Source organism: Hemicordylus capensis, chromosome 1 (genome assembly GCF_027244095.1).
Source record: "Hemicordylus capensis ecotype Gifberg chromosome 1, rHemCap1.1.pri, whole genome shotgun sequence".
In the NCBI taxonomy this organism is placed as follows: domain Eukaryota; kingdom Metazoa; phylum Chordata; class Lepidosauria; order Squamata; family Cordylidae; genus Hemicordylus; species Hemicordylus capensis.
In genome coordinates this window covers 352,599,643-352,623,735 of record NC_069657.1, presented here as the reverse complement: position 1 = coordinate 352,623,735, position 24,093 = coordinate 352,599,643, and the positions used below count along the sequence as shown (strand labels likewise).

The 24,093-nt window shown below is 42.7% G+C and overlaps 1 long non-coding RNA gene across 1 annotated transcript in view; it reads left to right on the top strand.

Annotated features, from left to right (window-relative positions):
* Nucleotides 1–703: 703 nt before the first annotated feature.
* The window catches only part of LOC128342128 (uncharacterized), a 59,101-nt gene continuing 35,711 nt past the window's right edge, over nucleotides 704–24,093 (top strand). Inside the window, exons 1-3 of the long non-coding RNA XR_008314785.1 lie at nucleotides 704–1,221; nucleotides 10,390–10,487; nucleotides 19,782–19,861. This is a non-coding gene — a long non-coding RNA (uncharacterized LOC128342128). The remainder of the gene's footprint in view (nucleotides 1,222–10,389; nucleotides 10,488–19,781; nucleotides 19,862–24,093) is intronic.

Genomic DNA, 24,093 nt, shown 5'->3' with positions numbered 1-24,093 from the left:
GCTGCTCCTGGACTGTGGAATGCACTCCTGGCGGAAATTCGTAATCTTGACTCTTTACTGTCCTTCAAGAGAGCCCTTAAAACCTATCTGTTTGGCCTGGCCTTTCAGGGTTTTTAATCAGTTTTAATAGTTTTAATACCAGGTTTTCAGGGTTTTAATTGTTTTGATAGTTTAATTGTTTTTTAAGTTGTTTTAAATTGGTATTTATATTTGTATCTCTGTTTTAATTGTTTTTAATGTTTTCTGTTTTAATTGTAAACCGCCCTGAGCTATTTCGGAGGGGCGGTATATAAATCAAAGAAAGAAAGAAAGAAAGAAAGAAAGAAAGAAAGAAAGAAAGAAAGAAAGAAAGACCAAAGGAAGCACACTGGTTCATGAAACTAGGGCCAGTTATAGCCCCAAACATGCCCTGGGGCAAAATGCTGACCGCTCCTCCTGCCTGAGGAGGGGAATTATTGTGGATCTCAAAACAATCCATTGTCTTTGTTGGTTGTGCTAGTATAAGTACATGATGTGAAAAGGTCAAAAACAACCTGTATGTAAATGGACTGGATGGATGTGCAAGGGCTTATCTGTCAGGTCGAAAAGACCCAGTAAACGGATCAGGTTTTCTTAATGAGCATATCTTCTGAGTTTCTTTGGCCATCACCCTGCTTTGTTGGGGAAGGGGGTGGGGGTGGGGGTGGCGTTCCGCAGTACCTTATCCGCTTCCCTGCTGAGGTGATTAGTTTAGCTTGTTTGAGGCAACCAAAGCGGGGGGTGGGAATAACAGGGTCACTCTTTGGACAGAGCAACCTTGAGGTTAACTCAGAAGCTAACTCGGGTCTGATTAGACATTCCCAATAGAGGGAAGGGTGCGAGGCTAATTGCCTTTTGATTTGTGTGATAGCTGGTGACAGAGGCGTTCTTATCCCCGGATCTTGGGGCCCTGGTCTGTGGCCTTCAAGGTCCAGTGAGGCCTCCAAAGGCCCAGGGGGGCCTCCTGCACCTGCCCTGTGCCTGCCCTGCCCTGTAGTGCCGAACTGCGGCACCAAAAATGTGAACAATTCTAGCCACCATGTGCCTCCCCCACACCCAAGTAGGCCTCCCCCATCCTCGTGGTGGTGGCAGCAAGTGGAGCAGGAGCAACCGCTTGGCCTGCTTGTTCGGCCCAATGGCCCTTGAAAACTGCGAGGTGCTCCAGTACACCTGAACAGCTGGATTTAGGACCAGCAAACGGAGGTACTTTTTCACACAACGCATAATCAATTTGTGGGATTCTCTGCCACAAGATGTGGTGACAGCTAACAACCTGGATGGCTTTAAGAGGGGTTTGGAATTGATGACTTCATGGAGGAGAGGTCTATCAATGGCTACTAGTCAGAGGGCTAGAGGCCACCTCCAGCCTCAAAGGCAGGATGCCTCTGAGTACCAGTTGCAGGGGAGTAACAGCAGGAGAGAGGGCATGCCCTCAATTCCTGCCTGTAGGCTTCCAGCGGCATTTGGTGGGCCACTGTGTGAAGCAGGATGCTGGACTAGATGGGCCTTGGGCCTGATCCAGCAGGGCTGTTCTTCTGTTCCTATACAGCTGTTCATGTTTAGAGGTTCCTTGTAGATCTTTTCTAAATGCACCCAAGGTCAGGGGGCAGGACTAGGGGTGTGATCCTGGGCTTCCTTTCACGCGTTTAGTGGAGAGAAGATCTAACAGATTCTGTTATCAGTGTTTAGGTGTGACGTGTGACTCTGGTGCTATACCCAAACCTTGTCAGTTAGAAAGAGGATTCAGCTTTCAACACTTCCTGCAATTTAGTCTGGGCAACACATCTCTGTAGAATAGCTAGCTATTATATATCTCTGGTGAAGAACTGCTTCATCCAGAGCATCCCTGTTCTGTTCTGACAAGCAGCAGCTTATTGGAGTTTTCATGTGCTGGTTTTTTGCAGCCCACGTACCTGTTAGCTCTTTAGCTGCACATGCCAGCCAGGGCCAGACTTTCCACAAACCTTGCAAGTATTCTTGCAAGGTTTTGCAAATATTTAACCACATGGCCCTTGTGTACAACTGATGTGAGGATTTCTGTGGTGCGACCAATCCTGGAATTAGGGCTTTGTTTCAAAAATGGTTTCCAGTCACTTTGGATTGAGACAATGTTAGAGAGAGAGAGAGGTTTACTAGTGAGGAAATGCCAAAGTAATTAATTAATTTTCTTGTTGCTTTGCTTGCTTAAGAGATACAAGATTTTAAAATATTGTATTCAAATTCTTCCCAATTGAGCTGAGCTGAGAAATGTGCACAAACCAACCAAGTCCTTCCCTTTCCAACCCGCAGCCAGCCAGTCAGTCTCTCTCTCCCCCCTCCCTCCCTCTCTCCTTTCTTTCACTTAAATGAATATAAGAGGGTAATGTGTTGCCCCCCATGTGACAAACCTTTTCCTCCAGATGTTTGACTCTGTCAACTTATCTGTGGGTCAGATGGTGCTTTGGACCAGCTGCTGAGTTGTTTTCCTTCACTCTTCTAACCACATGACAGTTGTCACATAAGGAATTCGTTATCTGTATAACTTGCTGTATAGCTGTTTGAGGACTGATAATTTAAACAGCAGGGACGTTGTATGCCTTTTATAACAAATGCATGCATTTGGATATGGAAATGTGCTTCACTGGGGTCGCAAGGGCAAATACTTTTTGTGGGGGCATTTAATGTTGTAAGTGTCCCAGGTCACCCCTAAGGAGGTGGCCACCCTTGTTTTCAAGTTACCTCATCTAATAGCCTGAGCATTTTCCTGCTATATGCACCACCTGGAGCATTTCCAGATGGGGCTTTTAGCTCGAAATGGAGGGTGTGCATTTGCACATTTGCCAGGTTCATGCCAAAGATTCATCCCTCCCTCAGTGTTTTTAAACATATTATAATGCACCTTAAAAAGGAGGCCTTTTAGTGCTCCATTTTAATTTTATTTCTATTTATTTATTTATTTTGTTATATCTGGTAGGTTCTTTAGCTTTTTATAATTTTTCAGTTTTAATTTGAACCTAATAATGATTGTGGTTTTTAATCGGACAACTTTTTGTTTGTTTAATCTAGTTAATTTTATTACTTTTATTGTATCTTCTGTCTGTCTTATTGTTGTGAGCCGTCCCGAGCAGTAGTGCACTGGAGGGTGGGGTATAAATATTATAAATAAATAAATAAATAATCCATGCAAGATATTGGGGAGCGCTTCACACACAATTTGGGTTTTTCTTTGTGTGTTAAAGCCTAGCCCAATCTATGTCCAGGGTAAAAAATTATTCACTTTTTGTGTTGTTTTTTTGTTTGTTTTTTGACAAATTGGAACTTGCAGTAAATCCTCACAGAAAAGCCTGCTGTCTGGGAGAGCTCCTGCAGAAGTAAACTCTCCCTAAGCAAGTACTAATACCTACCTGCCTAGCCATCTACCTATCTAAGCTGTCTTCTAATACTTTTTTGCTTTTTAAAAAGCAAACACTATGCATTTTCTAAAGGGGAATGCCAGACTTGAGTAACAAAGACCAGTGACTCAGTTTGTTTCCTTAAAAGGAAGCCAGGAAGTCAGCAGCAGGAGGAGAAGACTCCTCTGAAATGAGTTTGAAATGTTCTTATGCAAATTGCAGTTGCACAAAAGTACAATTTTTAGTGGCAGGTTCATGAGAAACTTAAGTGAACCAGAAATGGATTTCTTGAATTCCTAGGAAGTGTTCCTATAAATCAGGTGTCTTTGTGCCCATAAATCTCCTTTAGTTAAGAAAGAAAAGGAAATTCTTTATTTAATGTTCCTAAACGTCTTTCTTGGACTTTCCTAGACAATTATTTCACCAGTAAATCTAAATCTTGTCACCCCCTTTCATTTTTGCCCTGTTTGTTTTGCAGCACAATCTTATCCATGTTTAGCCAGTAAGTTTCACTGGCTGACGTGTTCCACACCCTAATTTGGACAGTTCTGAACCACACACACACACATACACGAGTGTTGTCTCTAAAAAAATTTCATCTGTGTGCAGAATAAGTTTTGTCCTGGGACGCAGTATTAAAGCAATGTGTGTGCACATGCATTCAGAGTGGGGCCTACCTGATTCAACCTGAGCAGGATCTAAAATTAACTAAGAGTACATCAAAAAGTGTATGAGTGTGCGCTCATGGGCACACCATAGAGGGAACACTGCACACAGCTACTGGCTCTTAAGCACTGGCACATATTTATTTATTTATTTATTTATTTATTTATTTAATGTATTTGCATACCACCTACTACAAAAGTCTCAGGGCGATTAACACAAAAGTAAAATGGCCAAAACTTTAAGCAAAAAGCAAGACATACAGAATGCATTAAAAACTATTTAACACCAAGAGACGTAAAACTTTAAGCAAAAAGCAAGACATACAGAATGCATTAAAAACTATTTAAAACCAAGAGATGTAAACATTCAACTAAAAGCCTGGCTGAAAAGGTGCATCTTTCATTGTTTTCTAAAAACTGTCAGGGATGGAGTCGTTCTAATTTCCAGAAAAAACAAGGTGAGCCTGGACCAGTGTAACAGGCAAAGCACTTAAAACCAGGAGAAAATGATATACAAAATGTACAATAATATTTATTCGAATAGTAATGTAGCAAGACATCTAAAATCAGTAAAAGAGAATAAAATCTACCCCAAAAGCTTAGATTCAGGTTAGATTTTATTCTGCTTTACTGATTTTAGATGTCTTATTATATTACTATTTGAATAAATATTATTGTACATTTTGTGTATCATTTCCTCCTGGTTTTAAGTCTAATTTCAGCAGTAAGTGTGTTCCACAGCCCTGGGGCAACCATGGCGAAGGCGCGCCTCTGAGTCGCCATCGAACTGGCGGCACCATCAGACAAACTTCCACTGACAATCTTACTAGGTGGTGGAGTTCATAACAAAGAAGACATTCTCTTAAATGCTCTGAGCCCAAGCCATTAAGGACTTCATAGGTAGTAAACAGCACCTTGTATTTTGCCCAGAAACGTATTGGCAGCCCGTGTAGTTCTTTCAAAACAGGAGTAATATGGTCTCTTCTGATGGCCTGGAGCAGAATTCTGCACCACTTGCAGTTTCCGGACTACAGTATGTACAAAGGCAGCCCAGAGTAGAGTGCATTGTAGTAGTTATAAGATCACTCTCTTTTAGGAAAGGGGGCAGTTTGCCTATTAGCCGAAATTGATAAAAAGCACTCCTGGCCACTGCTTCCACCTGAGGTATCTGATAGATGGTTGGACTCAGAAGTTCTGTCAGACTGTGTACCTGTTCCTTCTGGGTGAGTGTAACCACATCTAGAATCCACAGATCTAACCCATTCTGTAGGAGCCTGTAGCAGTATGGATGGCTCCCAACTGCTCACTTAATTAATTAATTAATTAATTAATTAATTAATTGTTGTATTTGTGCACCGCACCAAACATTAGTCTCTGGGCAGTTTGAAGCAACATAAACAAATTAAAACAGAAATTAAAACCCTAAAATAATTTAAAAAACAATTAAAAGTCTAGTTAAAAAGCTTGGGTGAATAAATGTCTCTTTAGAGACTTTTAAGAGGTTGTCAGAGATGGGGGAGGCTCTTATTTCAGCAGGGAGTGCATTCCAGAGTGATCAGGGAGTGCATCACACTGTGAAGCATTTTCGCCACTGAGTCCAGTCAGGTTTGCCATTTAGGGCAGCCACAGGTGCCAACACCCCCCTTTTAGAATATGTGTAATCTTTGTTATAAGCAATTAAATAGGCTTGTGTAATAGGTGTGCATGCCAGATACAGTCCTTTGACATGTGGGTCCAGATTAAGAAGTTCATCCTTCACCTGCATGGGTCCCCTCTGTCCTATTATATATTCTGTGGTTGCATTCTATATAAAGAAAAAACATTGGGCACATGAGGACTAAACATTGCGTGTAGTTTGGCCTTTCTTTACATTATAGGGTTTCTTGCAAGGAAGTAATGAGGCTATTCACATGAGTGTGCAAAACTGGGCTAAGGGAGCCCAGCCTGGTTTTCATGCTTGTGTGAACCACCAGGATCCCGGTCGATCCTGGTGGCTCCACGGTGGCAAACCTGCCTATGAAGCTTCCTTGCTAAATGAGGTTAAGGGAGCAAGCACTCCCTTAGCTGCATTTCCCCCCCCCAATCCTGTGTCCACTTGCAGCCATGGTGGGCACATTTGGTGGGGAGGGTTTCCAGTAATGCACCTCACACTTACGTGGTGCATTATCGGGTCTCCGGGGGGGTGGAGTGTCATGTGGCAGCGCTTCCCTACACCCGACCCCTGGAGTGGCCGGGCAAGGCGCGGGTGAGCTGCCAGTGATCTGCCGCTTGTCCGGGTGGGCAATTCACCTGCCCAGAGACCGCCTGGAGATAATCTGTGGGGAAGGTAAGCTAAACCCTCCTTCCCCGCAGACAGACCCAAAGCTCTTCTCACTGATTCTTGAGCTCTTCTCACTGATTCTCACTGATCGTGAGAAGAGCTTCAATATGTCACATCTGAGTTCTAATATACCATTGACATCAAATAAAAGTTACCTAAAAATAGCTAGTGAATCTTCTATGATGACTATTAGACAAAGGCTATGTCTTCACCCACCAAAGCAATCAACTCACTTGACTGGCATTGCAACAAACATTAACTATACACTGGCTAGAGCTGAGCTAAGTATTCTGCACTGCAGCCTGTGCAAATTGCTGATGTGCTCACTATTTTTGCATCTGCTGGTGCCTATGCTGGCTCATCCTTTTCCCAGGTGTATTTGTGCTCCTTTATTTGATGGGAAAAGAACTTTTTTTAAAAAAAAATTTCCTCAACTTTAGATCTATAGAAAATGCATTGCCCTTTTTCCATGTAGCTGCAGCAGCATTCTGTGTCTAACAAGTATTTGCTGCTCTGCTTCCTGGTAGTTGTAATGACATTATAGACAGTATGTCAAGTACTGTTTGTATAGGACTGAACAGAAGATGTACAGCCATCTCTGATGGTATGGTGAGTGACATGCTCTTAAGATGTTCCAGGAATGAATACTCTCCAATCTTGCCTCTGAGCTACGTAACATATTTTCATGACACATCTACCAACTGGTGGCTAGTATGGTTGTGCCTGACCTCAGGACTGTGCCAGCATGCCTTCCTGGTTCATTTAGTTTGCATTGCCAGCATAACACCACAGTTTGTGGCATTACACTGGAGTACCAATCACTATACCTCATCCTAAATGCATACTTGCTGATGCTGTGGCTTATAAGTTCACGTTGTCACACTCTGTATTAATTTGCAGGAAACAGAGACAAAGAAACAGTGGCTGCATTTGCATGTAACGTGAAACCAGAGGTTGATGAACCCGTGGTTTCAATTTCTAACTTTGAATTGCATCGCAGACATTCATCCACCTGTGGTCCAGCAACCTCCAGTTTCTGGAGAGGGGTGGGGGTCATCCCCCTTCCTGGTCTGCTGAGGTTGATCCCAGCAAGTCACCAGAGTGTGGGCAAGACATCAGCATGTAACCAGAGGAGCTGTCATTGGTCACAATCTTACAGGAGGCATGCTGAGCATGATTATGCCTTTTGGGATTGGTTCACCTGTACTTTGCATGGAAAGTGCATTTAAATCCCATTAAATGATACACAATGCCAGTGCTTCTTCTGACAGCAATTGCACCATCACCCTCCTCAGAGCCCCACAACAAAACTGTCCTGCACAAGCATGATTTCTTGGTGGTGGGAATCTTGAGGGGGGTACAGTTCCCCTGTTATTCAGGAAAAGGAAGGGAACACAATGACTTTCTTGGAGGGGATATATATATATGAGGGAGGGCAAAGGATCTGGGTGGCTGTGGAGGGCATCTGGTGGTCTGTTGTGATCAAGGATGCTCTTACAAGCACTCATCCTAGTAAAGCAATCCATGCAGACCAAATCATGCTCCTGCTCCCTTGGCCAAATCACACTCCTGGCCCTCATGAGAGGGTCAGTCTACTGGGGAGGATCATTGGGTTGGACACCCAGCTCTTACATCGGACTGTGCACTCATGAATTGAGCAAACCCAACAATGGGGCCCTTGCTTGTGTGTGGCCCCCACTCTCTTTGGTTAATGATAGAACTTTTGCACTGCAACCCCCTCCTCCCATGGGAAACCTTGCATTGACCCAAAGGAAATTGTGATGCTCCATGTGACAGAGCCCAACCATGTGTGTGGACAGGGGGAACACTGGGTGCAAGGATGGATCTTTATTCTCGTTCAGAATTCCTGGGTTTGGGCCAGTGTTGCACCATATGCAGATCTGCTGCCATGGGGAATTGCAAGAGAGGGGAACCCCAGCAACCCCAGGAAAGCAAGGAAAGAAGCATCCTCATGGCCGGACACTCTTGTGAGAGAGCTGTACATGGGATAAGGGGTTTTGTCATCACACATTGTTTGCTATTCTGCCTGACACCCCTGTACCCACAGGTGGTTCTCCATCTTTTGGAGTTTTGAGGGGATGTCCCCATGACCTTACACTCACATGAGTGAGCAGTCCACTTGGGATCAGCATCCGTCGCCATCACATATAAAGAATCTCCCTTCTCATTATTGGTAATGCTGTTCCTGTTGCCCAGCCCTTCTCATGAGTAAGGACTGCACAGTACCCCCAAGGGGAGGTACCCCCACTCCAACCTTTTTTGTGCAAAAGATAGAAATTGGCTGTCCAAGAATGTCTGGTTGGGGCTGCCTTTTAAACCCAACCCCGGGTACCCCCCTCCATATGTTCCTGTCCTGGCAGTGTGATGGGGTGCCCTGCTTATATCACCACCTGGAGTGTTCATGCTTGTGTACATCATTGTTGCTTTATTCTTGGGGTGGGAAGCACATAGTGACCATCCTGTCATCCTGTCCCCTTTCCATTCTGCTTGGCAGGAAGGGGGAACAAGGAACAGAGTGGGAAGGGGGAATGCCTCTGTGTGACAGGCTGACAAGCTTGGGATGGGATGTGGCAGCATCCCTATTGCTGGGCAACTGCAATGCTGCATTGAAGACAGGAAGGGCAGGGCTGGTGATAAGAGAGGCAGCCAGCGAGAAGCACCACAGGCATCGAGCAGGCATGATCCTGGGTGGGTCTGCGCCACCATCTCCATGACTGGGGATCCAAAAACTGCATGGAACTGCAGTTATGGCACCATCCTCATTTGGACGCAACACTTTAGCAGCCAAACCTCAGGTCTCAGTGGTGAACTTTCTGAAAACTGAAGGTTCAAATTGAAGTTTGGTGAGGCACACCACAGGTCGCTTTCATCACAAAACTGTGATTGCACAAATTTGGACAAAATGAAGTTGCAACCTCTGATCCATCTAATTCTGGTTTCACATCACGTCTGAATTTGGCCATAGCCTCCCATCCAAATACAAACCAAGGCAGTAAGTTGTACATTTTACAAGTGGAGTTTCCAAGGCTTGTGGTGTTCAGTTCTTGCCATTTCAAATACCCTGTTGGGGTACTTTCAGACATCAGCTTATGTGAAAAGGCTTACCATAATTAATTGCCAATGTCTGTTACTGCTGAATGTGTAACCAGAAAGGACAGTTAAAAGGAAGCAATTAAGGAAGGAGATTGAGTAACCATCGGCAGCTTGAGTGTGCTTACACAGGAAGTACACAGAACAGGAGTCTTTATAGACTTTATGTGGCTGACCTGTAGCAAATTAGTTCCTCCGTAATACTGAAAAAAGTTTCTAAAAGGTTTATTTGTTTATTTATTATGAGCAGAATCCAGACTAATGTAGTGCTAGCATAAGGATATTACATGAAGAAAGCAACCAGACTAGTTCTTGGACTAGCAGAAGATGTTGTGCAACTGCTAGCAAAGGAGGCTCACCTGGTATTTGGGGAACTGCAAGTTGTGCTACCCCTTACACAACCCCATACATTCCATATATGTTCTGGGAAAGGGTGCTGTTTTTGGTTATTGCTCTCCTTCTGCTAGCAGTTGTGCATATTTTCTCACCTTATGCGAGCACAACACTAGTCCATATCCTGTTCTGTATGTCCCACCTTTCTTTCATCATGGAATTCAAAGCAACATACACGGGGTTCCCAGGCTGCCACCCACCCAGGCATTGACCAGACCTAAAATTACTTAGCTTCACCAAAGTGGCTGTATCACATGACCTCAGACCAGTGTTCCCTCTAACAGGGATTCCCAGATATTGTTGACTACAACTCCCAGAATCCCCAGCTGAAATAGTTTTTGCTTGGGGATTATGGTAGTTATATTCAACAATGTCTGGTAATTCCTGTTAGAGGGAACACTGCCTCAGACCAAGCCTTGGGAGTCTTGGATAATGAATTCCCCCGTGTAATAAATTCAGATGCTAAAACCAGGGTATAACCTTTTAATGTTTTTTGTTTTTATCCATACAGACATCTAACCACCTGAGTGTATCGGATCTTGTCATCATAACAACAGCTGGTTATGACCTCTTTAGGACTCTGATAGGAGAACCAGAAGTAAATTCCAGGTACTGCTGAAAATACCACAATAGTAGTGGAACAAATGATTCAGCAGGTAGTATTGAGAAGGGGATCAAGGGAATTCCCAGATGGCAGCAGAAATTACCCTGCTGTAAATGAGATATTCCTCATCACAGTGTCGTGGTGTCTATGTAAAAACATTAGAAAATGCCATGGTATTTTTAACAGGAGTTAGACCATAAGATGTGATGGTCCAGTTCTGTTGTGCTCCAAACTAGAGGAACCTGTATTCATATAACAACGTTCTGAATCTCCCATTCAAAGCTGTACTAATCCCACACAGTTTTTTTTTAAAAGTAACTAAGAAGAATAATGTCATTTCAGACTCTAAGGGGCATTTAGGAATTTTCCAGCTGTACTAATCCCACACAGTTTTTTTAAAAAAGTAACTAAGAAGAATAATTTCATTTCAGACTCTAAGGGGCATTTAGGAATTTCCAGCACAACTGGAAATTGATTTAGATATTTCCAACATAATGATTTGCATTTAACTGGGTTTTGAACTTCTACTTGGAAGTGGATTCCATCTTCTCAGTTCATCAGGGATTACTTAGTAAATATTGTTTCATGTGCCCTATTTCCTAAACAGCAGGAAGTTCTGAGGCAAGTTTACAAGGTCATTTTCTTTATGAGCAAAGTGTATTGAATGCATGCAATGTTTTTATAATATCAGTTTATTTACAAAGATGCAAGTGGAGCAGGTGCAAAGCAAGGGATACATGTAGTAGGGGCCCAAAGTAACATCAGTCCAGCAACCCAGCACTAGAAAATTGCTTCTGTGCAGCTTTGCAGACAATTATTCTGTTAACCAATCTCTTTGTGAAATTTTCCAGAACCACCCCACCCATTACTGCAATTTCATAATAAAAATGACAAATGTATCTCATATGCTTGGAGAAAGTTGATTAATTTGACTGATTCAGTGCCATTAAGTCGGTGTTGACTCTTAGTGACCACATAGATAGCTTCTCTCCAGGATGATCTGTTTTCAACTTGGCCTTTAAGGTCTCTCAGTGGTACATTCATTGCTGTTGTAATCAAGTCCATCCACCTTGCTGCTGGTCGTCCTCTTCTTCTCTTTCCTTTAACTTTCCCCAACTTATCAGTAAATCTGTACATCTTGCTTTTCAGGAAAAAAACCAACACTGACAATATTGTTGGGTGACTCTGGGCCAGCTGGGTGACTCTGAGCCAGTCACTTCTCTCTCAGCCTAACCTACTTCACAGGGTTGTTGTGAAAGAGAAACTCAAGTATGCAGTACACCGCTCTGGGCTCCTTGGAGGAAGAGTGGGATATAAATGTTTTAATAATAATAATAATAATAATAATAATAATAATAATAATAATAGTTAGCGTTATCATTTCCTTCTCAGGATACATGTGTAACTTCTATACCAGGACTGAACAACTTTGGCCTTCCAGCTGTTGTTGGACCAACTCCCTTCATCCCTGAATATTGGCCACTGTGGCTAGGAGTGATGGGAATTGTAGCCCAACAACAGCTGGAGGGTCAAAGTTGTGCAGCCCTGTTCTAGACCATAAACTAAGGAATTGCCTCTTTGTCACTTATCTTGTCCAGGCATACTTGTGGCTTATCTGATCCAGACAATCAGCCCTGAGATGCCATCAATGCAACCACACATCACCAGCACATCACAAATGTATTGCCAATCAGATGATGTGGCTATCAAGTGATGGCCAGCATGTACACTGTACAATATTTATTTTGCCTATTTAATAATAGGCAATCCTTTACCATAACACTCATCCCTCCTGATTTTTGCCAGGTAAAAATTGTGATATCAGTCCTATGCACATTGCACATTGGTGATGATATATCTAGGAATGAGCCTAGAGGTGAGGTGAGCTGGAACTGGGTTTGGGCAAATGAAATTCTGCTGCTCTTCTGCACATTAAATCTTTGTATTAAAATATATGAGTAGAGCTTTTCTGTGTGATGTAGTGGCTAGGATGCTGGATTTGTACTGGAAAAGACCTAGGCTTAAATTTGACATCAAACTCAATGGTCTTGGGCAAGCCACACTCTCTCATGGTTCCTAACAGACCTCACAGGATTGTTTTAAGGATAACATAGGACAACTTTACTTAGACTACCTTGAGGGAGGAAGCAGACAACAAATACTATCATTGAAGGTGGCTTCAAATGGCCACTGGCAAAGTTTTCCCCTGAGTAGGGGGAAATGTTGGTGATATGTTTGGAACTGAGAGCATGCTGCGTTCCCAGCAGGCATGATGGGTCCAAACCCACCCAAGACCAGTTCCCACACTCTCCACCGATGTTGTCCTCACTTCTGCCTTACTTCTACAACAAAGATTTGGAAGCTGGGGATAAAATGTTAGAGAATGTAGGATAGAAAGCATGGGAATTGGACTTGAGCAGGTTCAGTTGTCATGCCCGCTGGGAGTGCATGCTCTTGATTCCCAACATATCCCTGATGTTTCCCCTACTTACAGACTTGCCAGTGGTTGTGAGAAAACCGCTCTAAATAAAATAAGAAAGTAAGTTCCATTAAAATCAAGGTGCCAGCTTTTTGTTCCAAATGTTTTTATGATCCATAAAATTCAAAGAGCTACCTGAGCTGCCCAATGGTCTGACTGTATCTAGTGGGAGTTTCAACATTTTGTTTCTCTTTGAAGGGTAGATTTGTATGCCAAACCACATGGAGAACTAGACTTTTGGTTCTTTGGAATTGTAGCCCAATAACAGCTTGAGGGTCAAAGTTGTGCAGCCCTGTTCTATACCATAAACTGCCAGTAATTTTTTTAAAAATGAGGATGTCCATTCATGAAATGCCCTGGCATTACTGCAACCAATGAACTTATATCAACTTCTGTTTGATACACTGCAATCTGTTGGCTTCAGTAAATCTTTAAAAATGTGATTCACTACTAGTCACATACAAGATTTTATATTTGGTTTCCTTTTTCCTTACTCAGAGGAAAAGTACTCTGAGCCCATGCACTCCTCATCTCCAAGCTGGCATTGCAAAAGTTTAACTGGTATCAGTGATTACAACATACAAACTGAGTCATATGGTGCCATACAAGTTTCTCAGTACAGGGTTGAGATTTCCAATCATTATTCAAAATATACCTAGACGTTTCACAAAAAGGTGTCAAAATGAATTTCTAGGGAAATGACCAAGTGAAATGATTTCTAGTTTTCCTTTGCTCAGAATTTCATGCACGTATGGGAACTAATTATTGTGAAAACCAGCAAGCATTTGAAATATATTTAAATATATGTTAACAAAAATGAGGATTCTTGGGGAGAAAAAGCAAGGCTGCTATAAGAGCTTTCAAACGTGGAACAGTCTGCTTCACGCAATTGTGAGCTCTCCTTCACTGAAGGTTCTCAAACAGAGGTTGGATGGCCATCTGTCAGGCACACCATAGCAAATTTCTGTACTGGGCAGGGGGTTGGACTAGAAGACTTCGCCAACTCCAGAATTCTATGGCTCCATGCAAAGATCTGTTATCCATGCAGTAGAGATTCTAAAATGTTGTCATAGTTTCAATACAAACAAAACTAAACTTTTGTTCTTCTCTGGGACAGCGCCAGGACTCACTTTACACAGGCTGAAGCAGCCCAACCTCAGGCTGCTTCAGTATTTTGTGATCAGTATTTTGTGATACTATTAAAGGGTAGGAAAATGACAGTTATGTAGTTTATGGTTATGTTTTTACAATCCTGGAAACCACTGTTTGGATTTTCTACCAAAAATGCCTTCTTTGAGAACTGAATGTTGACTTCCAGGTCTGGCCTTGAGACTCAATAGCCGGGTTCAGACGTAACATGAAACCAGAGGTCTCTTCACTTCCAGTTTCACTAAATGAACATCTGAATGCAGCGAACTGCAGTTAAAGCAAACAAATAAATAAATAAATATGGACCTGTGAGTTCCCTCCCCTAACTCAATTTGTTACCTTCGGTTCTCTCTAGGTTTCATTGTCCCAACCTCCAGTTTGGCAGGGCCAGTGTTAAATCCAAATGCTGGCACCACTGGTAGTCTTGTCCCAAACCTTGTCCCTAGTCTTGTTGAGGGAGGAAGCTCCTTCTGCTATTGGCTATGTGGGCTGTCCTTCAGGAAAGAAGGAAACCCATACAGCCAGGTCCTCTTCCTGTCTGCAGTCTTGCTGACTGCAGAGAAGCTCTGCTCCCCAACGTCCAAATGTGGACAGGAGAGCAGGATATGAATGCCTGAAGGGGGAAGCAGGACCGTGCCCACTGGTCCCATCCCTAGCCTCTGTGAATTTATCAGAAATTTGGAATACAGTCTAAAAGTATAGAATCTGTCCATGCAACTGGGGACCATGTACAATTTGTATGTATGGAGCAGGAGTGTGCAATTATTTTTTGCGGTGGGGGGTGGGGAGGTGAATTGCATTTACTTTTGACTCTGAAAGTCTATTTGCTTCATATTTCATTCATAATTTTTTTAAAAAATCACATTTGTTTCCTTTCATTGTCATTTTTTTCATTTCAATATATGCTTTGGTCAGCAGACCTTTTCCCGGTTTTTCACTTTACCAAAAAAACCCAACAACTCTAATTTTTGCCATAAAATTAAAAAAAAAAAAAAAAAGAAGGAGACGAGTTCTAGCTAGATGCAAATGTCTGAACAGATGTGTGGAAAATATATTTTTTAAATGGTTACAAACCCACTGGAGTTTTTAACTGAACACTGGACTTTCCTTCAGAGCAGGTGCTTAAACCTAAGTGTGTGAACATTCAAGACCAGACCACTGTTTTAACTGAACAGGTTGATTTATAAAGCAAGAGGAGTTAGAATAGGTGTAAATAAAAAAATGCTAGTGTATGTGAACTTTTCCTTCTCTGGCTGACATTATAAATGTCATATAAATTATATAAAAATGCTAGTGTTTTCCTTCTCTGGCTGACATTATAAGTTTGTTTGAGGAAGTCCGATAGAAATTAAAATAACACGTAAGACATACCTAACGTGTCATTTTAATTTCAATTGGACTTCCTCAAGCACATAAATCACATGTCAGCCTCTGAGAGCCAGCGTGGTGTAGTGGTAAGAGTGCTGGACTAGGACCGGGGAGACCTGAGTTCAAATCCCCATTCAGCTATGATACTAACTGGGTGACTCTGGGCCAGTCACTTCTCTCTCAGCTTAGACTACTTCACAGGGTTGTTGTGAAAGAGAAACTTAAGTATGTAGTACACCACTCTGGGCTCCTTGGAGGAAGAGCGGGATATAAATGTAATAATAATAATAATGATAATAATAGACATATAATATTCTGTGAGCCTATTCCCATGACCACTAGAATGCGGTCTAAGGGAGCCTAGCACACTTTCTAGTGATCGTCAGAACCACCGGGCGCGCAGGCGATCCTGATGGTTCCGAGGCAGCTAGCCCGCCTAATTCCTCCTCCCTTTTTTGATCGTGTCCTTTTTTTGATTGTGTGCTGCCATGGCACGTGGTGACACATGAGTAGACCCCCGACCAGGAAGCTACAAGCAGCCTCCCTGTGTTGGGGGTCCTCCTAGAATGCCCTGCATATTCATGTGGGGCATCCCGGGACTTCCAGGGGCCAGGAGGAACCTGATCCCCGCAGCCCCCACCGGCTCTGTGATGGAGCCGGTAGTCGTGTGGGCAGCTGATTGGGCCACCCAGGGCTAGGGGCAGTGGCGTAACTAGGGAAAACGGCACCCAGGGCAAGCACTGAAATTGCGCCCCCCTGCCGCACCCCCCGCCACCCCCCCAACATACATCTGACTGACACACATGTTTCAGAAAACTTTTATTTTAAAATTTTTAAAAATTACAAAAATTACCAATATCATACATGTGGTCAAGCTCCTATCTACCACTTCAGATTTATTTTTTAAAACTATCCAAATTGTGGGGCTATCATTAATTTGTTTGGATAGCTCAGGTTAAAATGCTGGAAAACGACAAATTTCAGTATGCTGGGGCTCATGAAATCCCCAAACATTATGCGGAGTTGTACTCTAAATCTAAAAGAAGTGCCTGTCTAATTCTCTGCTATGCATTGTAGCATCACGATTACATAAGTTTTAAAAATAAATGGAGAATTTGACTTCTCCCAGGTACTCTGAAAATAATTAAATGATATGCAGAGTAAACTGTGTCACTGCTTGGAATATATTCTAGTATTTCAGAAAGATAGTAAAAATGAGAGAAAGAGCAAAAAACTCCCAGTGGGCCTTAATACTAAGGATTTCACATTGATTCAAAGACAAACTGACCATTAATAGCCATATTATTAAGACATCACATTTAACTCACTTATCACAAGAAGCAAAGTAAGAGCAAATGGATACAATCTTAGCTCATAAACTTCAGTTCAGTATTCACAAGCCCTTATTCTCTGTAAATAGTGCCAATCTGAATATTTGTACAGTGACATATTATATTAATTAAAAAAAAAAAAAACTACCTGTAGCCCCTTCGGGGGACATCTTAAAGGCTGTGGGGGGTCTGCAAAGTTTCCCCCTCCTCCCACTGGCCTCTAGGGCCTCACAGGCACCATTTGAGCATGTGCGGTGGTCATTTTTTAATATATATATATATATATTTAAAAATGGCCACTGAAAACAAAATGGCCACTGTGCATGCTCAAATGGCCTCTGCAAGGCGTGGCATGCCCTAGGGCCTCACAGAGGCCATTTGAGCATGCCCAGCGGCCATTTTGTTTTTGGTGGCCATTTTAAAAAATTATTTAATTTTAAGAAATTGCGCCCCCCCTTCAAGTGGCACCCGGGGCACGTGCCCCCCCTGCCCCCTATAGATACGCCCCTGGCTAGGGGTTTGATCATCTGCAGGGAGAGTGGGCTAAATCCTGCCTGGCGCTTCACACAGGTTGTGTGAAGCGCCTCTACATGTTCCTAACCTACAATCCCACCCACCCTTCTCCAACAACACTCAATCCCAGCCACCCGTCTAAATGCCCCATCTAACTGCCCTTTTCATACTAACATTCCACCCCCCTAGCATGCTTCCCCTATCCCCACACTTACCTCAATATTCCATTCTCCAAACGCCTCCCCACACACACCCCAGAAATAATTCTGGCACAGTTTATTACAACACACCAAACATGTTTCAGTGGGTATGCCATCTTCTAGGTCACAAAAAGATTCTCCTGACAACAAAGGTTGCAACGAATGGTGGTGAGTATTTACTGCTGAAAAGAGACAACACAATAGCCCTGTCCAGACATTATGTTTTAAGTGTACAGATGTCTGTACATTTGTACATGTTTTTGTGTGAATGACAGTACCTAAATTCATTTTAAAAGTAAACATGGGTTTAGACCCCTCAAATGCATGGTACAGATAGGAAATGTATTGCTGTATCTGTGTTCAATACAATGTGTGAATAACTGTAGCTGTCTACACAGCTGCAGCTGTTTACATTGTAAACTTGTTGCACAAGTGTTGAACAAAATGTGTGAATAGGGCTAATATCCTAGATAATTCTGGGAAAAGTAAAATAGTGGCCACCAGATGACCACTGAGATTAGTCTCTTCTGCTGCTTCCAGTGGCAAAAATAGTAAAACAAACAAATAAATAAACCCCAAAAAGCTGAATACAGCTTCGGTCATTGCCACTCAAGAAGGTAAGCTCCCCAACCAAAAATGACATGAATAGGAATTGCATTCATATCTATTAATTCCCCTCTGTGTTCATTTCAGGTTGTGTGGAAATTGGAGCCCCGTTCAGCTTAATGTTCTATTTGTTTCAAAATGCATGCACATTCCTGCTACAGGGCCTATATACAAACATTTGCCAGGGGGCAGGGCTAGTGGGCAAAATCCTGTTCCTCATCCATGTGAACATGTGTGCATATATCCATAAGGAGGCTGTTCTCATGCACAGCCTAACCCAGGCTAGGGAAACCTCACCTTAGGCTGCACATGAGAACCACTGGGATTGGGCCCGATCCCAGCAGGGCAGCGCCACCTAGCCCAGCTTTTTAGCCCAGCTTCTAGTTGGGGTTAAGAGGGTGAGTGCTCCCTTAACCCATGCTCCACAGTCATGTGCTCCTCGGGCTGCACGCAGCCCAAAGAGACACAAGGACAGGCACCTAGAGCTGTATGAACCACCTAGAGCCTTCAGAGTCAGGCGGTATATAAAATAAATAAAAGATAGCTAGATAGATAGACAGACTGCCCATCCCCTGTGGGAATCCACCAATGAACCACACTTGTTATAAGGTGCATTGTGGGGATACCTGGAAGCCATGACACGGTATCCCAGACTCCAGAACACCACACTGCCTGGAGCAGCACTGCTCGTCTGGGAACGTGGTCCGTGCTCCTAGCAACACCCGAGGGATCATCTGGGGGGAAAGAAGGGAAAGTTTCGCAGCCCTCCCTCCCGAACAGTCATATGAATATCCTCATTGTTACATGAACAGTGCCATTGTTGAAAGTTATTCTTTTTATTCTGTATATTACTTTATTATAGTCTGTAATAGCCTGCCCTGCCCTGGCTTCTGAAGCAAGGTGTGTTAGTAAGCTGACTGGTTCAGATGATCGCATGTGAGGGGTGTTCTTGAGAACTGACTCTCCACATGCGCTCTGCATGCTACATGTAGAAGGGGATTCAGTTGAATGCCCCTCTCACACAATTAAAGGACACTCTGACACACCATCGAGACATCCTGCAATGACATTAGGCAGAAGCATGCTCAGTACATCCCTGCTCTGCTCACATGTGTTGACGGGTGATCATCTGAACTGGTCTATGGTTAGTTCACTAATACATCTTGCTTCAGAAGCCAGGGCAGGTCAGGCTAACCTACTCACGTGTGCTGGCAGGTGATCGTCTGAACCAGACCTTTTCTTTTTCTTTTCACTTTCACTTAAGAATGTTTAACAGAATGTTTAAGGACACAATGGATCTAATTGTACTTGTTATGGAATAGCTACAACTCAAAACTTTTCCAGTATTCTTAACTTTAGATGGCTCATGCTATATTTGCAGTTATTTGAATAATGCTTTCTTTTCTAAAGCAAACACAGTTTGGAACATAACATTATAAAAGAGCTATTAATATTTATTTTAAATAAATAAATAAAATGTTGCTTGATTGCCCTACCAGTATGATCTGCCTCTACTTGGATGCATTTATTGTCATTTGTAAGCCATTTCCAACATCAGTATGGCTTTTTTCATGCTCTCCTTAAAAAAAAATAAAAAATCAGAACCAATCTTTTTTTCTTTTCCATACCCATACCCTATCATTATCTTTATAGACTGGTTTTAAGTCATTGAAGGTTTATTGACTCCTCAGCCAGAATCTGGAATCTCTCTTATCGACTTCTGCATGTGAAAGGTAAATGAACCTCATATCAAAACGCAAAGCACCACGATGTGTCATCAGACATGATGGAATTTCCCCTCCTCCCAAGGTATTTTGGTCACATCAGAGTGGGAGTACTAGAAATTATCTATGAGAGACATGAGGTGGGGAAACATACTGCAGGCACTTTGAAAGGAATATGGTGGGTATTGGTTTTTCCCCCTTGTGAAACCCTGAGAAGGTTTTGAGTGGGCTGGAATAAGTGTGGTCACAGAAACATTTTAAAAATAACTAGAGTAATGTTAGGTGGGTTGATTGCTGATGTGGGGCAATGTTGTGGCTGACTCTGAACTTTCCCCATAAGGTAAAAGCACTGGCCAGTCTTACCTATTGCCTGGCTTGTGGTTTGATCAGGAACAGTCACTTCTGACATAATGCCCAACAATGTGCCCCATGTGGCAGTTTTGGGAATGTATTTTATGCTCCATTAATAACTGAAACCTATTACTATCCCAGCAGTTAGCAGTCACATAATATAAGTATGTTATGTATTAATATACGGAAATTTCCAGTCTAAGGAAAGAACAGGATGCCAGACAGCCTTTGCAAGTGAATCTTCCTCTGAACAATTCATCCTACATACATGGCATGGAACTGATCATTCATCTTGCAATGATTACAATTGCAGGGAGCTAGAAGAAGATAGGACTCTTGAAACCATGGATTGATTTGAAAAGGTTTGGGAAGTGCTAGTAATGGAAAAGCTGATGCACCCAGTAGTTGTCCTACAGGGAAGACGAGCTTAGGTCAGTTCAGATGATATATCTGAGCTGGCCCCACTCGCCACACAGTTAATTGCGCACTCACTCTCTCTCTCTCTCTCGATGTTTCTTTTTCTTCCTCTAATCACATAGAAAAGTGATCTGTCTGAACCGCTTCCTTATACATGAACTACATATCACATAAATGTGCTATTTAGAGCAATGTGAAGAAAGAGGTTTGAATGATAAGAGAAAGGGGAAAGTTGCTAGAAGGAGAAGTGGGACATGCTCATGCATGGTCAGTGTGGCTGGCTCAGATGTATCCTACAAATCGGCCCAATGTGGATAACAGACATTTTGAGACCAAACTGTTACTCCTATTATTTATATACTTCTTTTCTGAAGAGGAGGAGGAGGAGGAGGAGGAGGAGAAGAAGAAGAAGAAGAAGTGGTTTACATAGGGAGAAAAAATGAGAGAAGAAAACAGTTGCCTGTCCCCAAAGGGTCTCAGTCTAAAGTAAAACTACATACTATGATACATGCATTATAAAAAGGTGTGCTTAAGACTGGAAAGTTTTCTTCCATTACAAAATGCAGGTTGAGAGTGAGACTGCGGCTTGTGGGGGGCAGCATTTAGGGGACAAATATTATTTGTCAAACAGCTAACATTCATAAAATGATTAGGGTTGCGCGTTTTGTATTTTTTCTGTTTTGATTTGTACCAAATATGAATCAACTTCATTTTGTATTTTGTCTGAAATTAAGCCTTCATGTGATTCACCCCAGTTTTGTTTTGTACCCGAATTAATCCAAATCTGAATCTGAATTAATTCAGATTTAAAAATGGGTCACAGGGTCAAAAGAGTGGGTGGAAATTGTAGTGCCCATTGAGTGGAAGCTACCACAAAAATTTCAAAGGAATTGGGCAAACTGCTGATTTTTGGTGAATTTTTGAAGTTTGTGCATCTTTCAGATTTTCTCCATAAGGTATGATGGAGCTTTCAGGAAAAGTATAGCTTCATGCGGGGGGGGGGGGAGGGGGAAGGGGTGGCCCAGAGTGGAATGTTGTTGGTGGTAGTGCCCAGTTGGTACAAGGAAACTACCACAATTTTTTCAGAAAAATTTGGCAAAGGGCTGATTTTTAAAGAATTAATGAAGTTACACGTCTTTCAGATTTTCCTTGTAGGGTATAATGGAGGTTTCTGCAGTCCCATACAGGGGCGTAGCTAGGGGAGAAGGGGCCCGTGTTCATCCCTCTCTCTGGCGGCCCCCCCGAGTGAGAGAGATAATGAAGAAAATAGGGAGGGATGGAGCTGGAGGGCCCTCAGCAGCTGGGGGCCCATGTTCTTTGAACCCTTTCACTCAATTATAGCTACGCCCCTGGTCCCATAACTACACTTGAGGGGCACTGGGGTGGCCCAGAGCAAGTGGCAGTGTAGTGCACATAGGGTGCCAACCACCCTCATGGGTTGCCAACCCATGATGTACAGGGTTTTGTTGTTCTAGAGATATTCTGAGAGTAGATTCTCTAGTAGCATATGAGAGTGGATTCATGGTTTTTCATTAAAAATCTCATTTGCTACCAGAGATTCTAAACTCAACACCTCAGAAACAACAAAGCCTAGTACTCCAATGGGTTAGCAATCCAGGGGGGTGGTTGGCACCCTCTGTGCACTACGCCACCACTCGCTTTGGGACATCCCAGTGCCCCCCAGGTGGAGTTATGGGGTGGCTGAAACCTCCATTATTCCCTATGGGGAAAAATCTTAAAGACGTGTAAACCTCAAAAATTCCTAAGAAACCAGCCCTTTGCCCTATTTGGAATCTGGGTGCACCACCCTTGGGGCACTGCCCCCCCAACTCACTGTTTTGCCCCTGAAGCCCCACATAAACAAGTTGAAAGAGTGAAGAGAATGATGAACAACGACACTTAATTTTTTGGCACAGTTATTTGAGAATTTTGCAGCGGGTGGGATCCTGTCCCTGTGGCACTAGGACAGCAGCACAACCCACTTGTGGATTCAAGCAATCTTGCAAAACCATGGATCATGGTTAAAAGAAAGAGAGAAGCAAGATTCCTGGGGATGTCAGTAGATTGACAGGGGTATTTCCCACCCCCCTCCTTTTGTCTTCTGTAGTCCCATGTGGATGACCTGTCCCTGCAATGGCAAAAGTTGTGAACCACTGGCTTAGAAATCATGTCCCACCAAATTACATTGTGGCCTAAATTACATTTGACTGCTCAACTTGGGCAACAAAACTTAGACACCACTATCACTCATAAAAATCAGAAGAAAAACAAAATAGCTCTTCAAAAGACCCCTGAACAAGTCAAGAAATTCTTTCTAAACCTTTGGAAAGAAAAACCTGTGTAATTTCAGAACTTTCCTAAGCAGCTTCTCGAAGAGCTTCTCCACATAATTTATACCATGGCTTTTAGCAAGAGCTTTGGAATTGCATTGAGCTCCCAAAGATAATTGTTCTGTCTCAAAATGCCATCTTCCAAATCCCTTTGCAAGGTCAGTTTGCATTTCAATCACACTGAATACAACACATACTTAACTAAACCATTCAAGCTCAAAAGCTTTTTGGATATCTTATCTTCTGCTAATCATTCAGTGCCTCAGCTGGAGTGGAGAGAGTCAGAGAAGTCAATTTCAATTGCAATGCTTTCCCAAAGAACAAAGCATTCTGTAGAAACACAGTCATTTCGATTTAGAAACAAAAAATCTCTGTTTTTTAATTCTTGATTCTGTTTTGGTTACAAAACCTCCAAAACTGCCATTTTCGGGCACAAAATGTTTTGTACCCAAATCGAAATACACAAGCCTAAAAATGATTTCCACAGGAAAACAGTGCAGGGGGAAAGACTTAACCTTCTCCTAAATGTTGCAATCCCAGTCTGGACAGTTCCCCTTCTCACTGCAGTAGCTGCTTTTTGTTAAGGTAGCAAAATTTCCAATCCTGACTATGCCTCTTAATCATGCATTTACCATAATGTCAAGCTGGACCCTTTGCCTCTATAAGTTAATTGAGTGGTTGGAGGGATTTATTAGGATTCATTTATTAAGTGGTTAGAGGGATTTATTAGGATTCATTTATTTATTGCTTCCATTATTGCTTCCATAGTAGGACTCAAACTTTTATTGTGGGAAGCCTCTAGGTTTGCCACGTAGGAGCTTGTGCAAGGTACAGCATTTGTGGGTTGCCCAGTTGCGTACTGCCTACGTGAGAATGTGCGTATATGTGGGTTGGGTGAGATCATGGAGTTTGTTCAGTCATGGCTGTGTGATGATTGATGGGTAGGTGGGATACAATGTATAGGTCATCTACAAGCAACGTTGTTATTGGTGGGTGGTAGTGGAGTTTCCAGTGAAGCTACTGGAGTGTGTTACTTGCTATGTTTGATGTTATTCTTCTAATACTGTTATTGTGTTATTGGCTCTGCTGCTGTGAGTACATACAATCCCAGTGATGTTGGGCTATCTTAGCTTTGGCACATGA